The following is a 5162-nucleotide window of genomic DNA, read 5'->3' as shown; positions in this document are numbered from 1 at the left end:
CACGAGCGCGCAGGCGCACTAAGCCCCGCTTCGCTGCAGCTGCCTCCTGCGCGCTGCCCGCAGGGGGCGCCGCCACTGCACTGCGCACGCGTCGCCTGTACGCCAGGCGTGTGCAGCCAAAGCTCAGACTCGGGCTGGTGATCTAGTCCTCCCCAATGCACCAGCCCCTCTAGTCCGCCAGTCCGAGACTATGTACGCAGTAGCTGTGGGGAACTCGAGCTTTGGAATCAGGCAGATTTAGATTTTAACCACTTACTGGTTGTGAGATCTGCTCTTTACCGCTCATAACCTCAGTTTGTTCCTCTGTGCAATGGGGATAAATGAGCCTCCTTCACAGAGTTCTATTAGTCTTAAATGAGATTTTGACTCACAAAAGATCACAAAAAATCACAAAAAATCATGTCTGAATAATAACTTTCATTATTATGGTCATTATTATTCACCCATTTCTTCCATCCTGTCATTCAACTAGCTCACACTAGGGCAGGTTTCCAATCACAAAGCTAGCTGCTCCTGGATGCAGATGCAAAGAGGAATAAGTCTGGGGCTCTGTTCTAGGGGAGTTCATTGTCCCAAGACAGGAGAGGGACCGTAAACGAGTACTCACTAGACAATGTGAAGCTGGGGAGCTGAGAGGTGGGCAGAGGAACCCCACCCACTCCCCCTCTCCAGGAATGTTTCACGTGGTGTGGGCAAGGTAGAATGTTTTAAGCAGAAAGAACAGCAGGTGTCATCCCTGGGAGGCAGAGAAGGCATGACAGGCTGAGGCACTAAAGTTTGGTGTGGTGTGGAGTTAGGTGAAGGGTAGGGAGTGGTCAGGGGAAGTTTGAGGGACAGCAGGGGCCAGGTCACGAGGACTGAGAAGAGAACATAAAAGCAAGGTGGAATTTAAAGCCCTCCACTTCCTGAAAAGAAACATCCCTTTGGGGATGGGTGCCAAAGAAGGGGATTACCCCATGAGGAAGGGGGAGAGAAAGGAGAGTGGAGGGACATGAGGATCCCTTCCCCTCTATCTCCCAGACTCTACAGGCATCTTCAGGTTAATAATTACCTGAAATAAGGTGAAAATGGGCACAGATCTCCACCCCAACCCACGCTGGAATGGGCACAGGGGAAGGGGCACAGTTTGACAGTAATGATGCAGCGATGATGGATGTAATTCCCCCTAGGTGCTGTCTCCAGGATCAGGTGGGGGCACACCCACTCATGACTGCCCTTGACCCCTACATAGCACCCATGGAACACAACTGATGGGAAACAGAGGCATGAGACTCTCCCAGTTTGTCATGTGCTATGCTGTCACATGTCCTCCAATTGGACAGGTGAAATATAAGGGATAATAAAATACAACCACGGAATGTGGGAAGGTCAAAAGGCGACAGGTGAGGATTCATGGACTGCATGAATGAAAACATCCCCAAATTTGGCAGAGGGGAGTCATACTGCCTATGAAGAAATATAAGATTTTGAAAAAGGTTTGTGTTGGTGGTGTCCCATAAAAAAGATACTTCAGTGTATTATTTTCCTAAAGTGGCTGTAACAAAGTACCACAGACTGGTACAAACTATAGAAATTCATTGTTTCACAGTTCTGAAAGCTGGAAGTCCAAAATTAAAGTGTGTGCAGTATGCTCCCTCTGAAGCTTAAAGGGAAGAATCTGTCCTGGCCTTCCTAGCTTCTCATGGTTTGCTAGTAATCCTTGGCTTACAGCTGTATGTAGCACTTCAGTCTCTGCCTGCATCATCATAGATATTCTCCCCTCGTGTCTCTGTATTTCTTCTCTTCTTATAAGTCACATTGGATCAGGGCCCGCCCTAATGACCTCATCTTAACTTGATTATATCTACAAAAACCATATTTCCAAATAAGATTACATTCGAAGGTCCTGGGGGTTAGGACTTCAACAACTTTTGGGTGATCTAATTCAACCCATAACAGCATGTAAAGGTGCCTGTGATGGAGCCATGGCGGTTGACCAGACACAAACCCTGCCAGCTGGGAACTCAGGGCACCTCACAAGTTCTTCCTATTATAGAAGACAGGGAATCAAAGGTATCAGACCAGGAAACAAAGGCTGCATTCATTTAGACCATTGGTTTTCTAAATGAGGCCCTGGACCAGAAGCATCAGTATCACCTGGGAACTTGTTAGAAGTGCAAATTCTCAGGCCCCATTCCAGACCTGCTGAAACAGAAACTCTGGAGTGAGGTCTGGGCAACTTTTAAGAAGCCCTCCTGGTGATTCTGATGCATGCTCAAGTTTGAGAACCACCAACCTAGGCCAATCTCCCACTGAACAGGTGGGAAAGCTGAGCCCCAAAATCCCTATACCACCCCTGTTTACTGAGTACTCATATGCCAGGCAGGCCCTTGACATGCATCACCATTTTGTGCTCATTGTACTCACCCAATGCAATAGATACTACTGCTTACCCCATTTAATACCCAAGAGAGCAGACACTTGGAGAGGTGAGTAAAATTCCAAATTCTCACAGCGATTAAAAGGTGGCACAGGGATTAGAAAGAAACACCCCTACAGATCTAGCCAGACCCAGCTTAGGTCTATTATTTTACCCATCCTGGTTGGTCTCAGCTGGAGGAGACAGGATACTTGGGCTTCCAGGAAGTCTGGGGCTACCTCTGCCCTGGAAGAGGTTATAATCTGTGGGAAACCATCCAGGAAGGATGAATCACAACCTAGGACACACTCCCAGGCCTTAGCCACTAGCCCTCCCTACCTGACCTTACCTATCCCAGCCCTTCTCATCCTGGTGCTCATTGGCCAATCTCTTGCCTCTTTCCCCCACCTCTCGCCTGAGAAAACTGTGGGTTTGTAATGTTCACAATTGTATCACCCATGCCTGGCTCAGCCCTTCGCATCTAATAAGTCTTCCTAAATGCTTTGAACAAAAGAATAAATTTCTAAAACTATTTCCACCATACCTTCTACATTTTAAAATGCCTTACCCACAATATGTACCTCATCTTATCTGGTTATACCACTTTCCCAGGGAAACCATCAGACACACACACAAAGATGTATAAATAAGGATGTCCGCTGCAGTGCATTTACAATAGTGAAAACTAGAAATAATCCACATACTAGACCACTGTAAAATTATTAAGTGTCAAGTTCTCCAAGACTGATGACACAGGGAAATGCTTATCATAGGGCATGAAGTGAAAAAAAAGAAAAAACTGATCACAAAGCTCCACATATGATTCTGATTGTCTTTTAAGTACTACTAATACATATTGAAAAAGCCTGGCAGCATGGTCACTACAATGTTAACAGTGGTGATTCTTGGGTGGTAATATGACCAGTGATTTTAATTTTCTTTACTATGCTTTTCTGATTCTCCCAAATTTTCTACAATAAATAGGTGCCACTACTGTAACTGGAAAAGGAATGTTTGGTTTAAATGTGCCCAAACAAGCTAAGGAGAAGGGGAAAGAACAGAGGTCTGAGAGTACATACTTGGTTCCAGGACACTCACAGACATCACCTCACCTGACCATCCTATTAGCCCTCTTGATTCTCTATTCCCATCTGATAGATCCGAAAACAGACTCAGGACTTCACTGGTGGTGCAGTGGTTGAAAATCCGTCTGCCAATGCAGGGGACACAGGTTCGCTCCCTAGTCCGGGAAGATCCCACATGCCGCGGAGAAACTAAGCCTGGGCACCACACACAACTACTGAGCCTGTGCTCTGTAGCCCGCGAGCCACAACTACTGAAGCCCGCGCACCTAGATCCCGTGCTCCACAACAAGAGAAGCCACCGCAATGCGAAGCCCGTGCACCCCAATGAAGAGTAGCTCCTGCTCTCCACGGCTAGAGAAAGCCCACACGCAGCAATGAAGACCCAATGCAGCCAAAAAAAAAAAAAAACCACAATAAGCTGTAATTTTGATCTTAGAGTCTCTAGGTCTTCGGTCTGGCCCGTTGGCCCTGTGCACAACACACAGTGAAGAGCAGGCATGATTCTGCCTGTTGGTGCAGCACTGGACAACTGTTGTCTCAACCAGTGTTCACTGGGATCCCATGAGGTGGTCAGGGCCAGGATGATGCCCTAATCACTTCATTGTTATAGAGAAGAGAGACTTATAACTTTGAGAGGGGAAGTGAGATCTGGTCAAGTTTGCAATGAATGAGGTGTGGCTGTGCAATCTGCTCCTGCCCTCCTTCCCCAGCCCTTCCTCATGGCTCACATATCCCTACCCTCCGTCTCCACCAGAAACAGCAAAATCCAGGAGGCCACTGATGCCAGTGAGACCAAAGAGTAAACTCCAGAGCAGTGAAATCAATTCAGCTTTAAAGACGGCACGTAATTGAGACAGGAGGTGCCTGAACGGGGGCACAGTCTTTCCCAAGTTGACCTGAGTGGGCTGCAGGGAAACTGGAGCTTCACCTGAGACAGGCAGACTCCATCGGCTCCTCTTACCTACCTGAGTTCCCAGTTCTCCAGCACCCAGAGAAAATTGCCAAAGACAGGATATAGGAAGGAAAAAATTGGATCAACTTTTATTTGGTTGTTAAAGAGGCAATACTTTAATTCTTTCAAAAGGAGTAGGCAGTAAAGAGTGTCCCTCCCACCCCCATTCCGCACCCTCCCCCACCCTTCAGGGCTCCCAGTCTCCATCCTGGAGGCAAACACTCTCCCTAGCTTCTCTTAAGTCATTGTGAAGAGAGTCTTGCATATATACACAAATGATAATCAAATTTAAAATCCACTTCCTCCCCTCTCCTGATGATTTTAGACATGCTGAATAAGGGACTCAGCAGCCCTGGGTTTTCATTCTTGCTCAGTTCCTCACTGTACAGCCTAACTCAACTTCTCTCAGCCTTGCTTTCCTCATCTGTAAAGTGGGGTTGCTGTGCGGATGAAACTGGATTCAAAACTAAGTAATTCCAACTTTTTTAGCACTATAAATAAACATGGAAGTGTCTTCTGGGTCACAGTGAGGGGGAAGTAGGTCAATGAAGTAGACACATTTGGGCCCATCCCCAGGCCCTGAAAGTGTTGCAACTCCCCCAGGAGAAGAGTGGCTGGCTCTTCTGGGAGATGAACAGAGGCTGCAGTCCTCACTCTGAAGCTAGTCTTTGTCTTCTTAGTCTAAAGATGACATTTCTGGTTTGGAGACCTGGGACCTTGACAAGGT

The sequence above is a fragment of the Mesoplodon mirus genome (genome assembly GCF_964341445.2).
Source record: "Mesoplodon mirus genome assembly, chromosome: 19".
NCBI lineage: Eukaryota > Metazoa > Chordata > Mammalia > Artiodactyla > Ziphiidae > Mesoplodon > Mesoplodon mirus.
The sequence above is the reverse complement of the archived record's forward strand: the minus strand, read 5'-3'. Positions refer to the sequence as shown.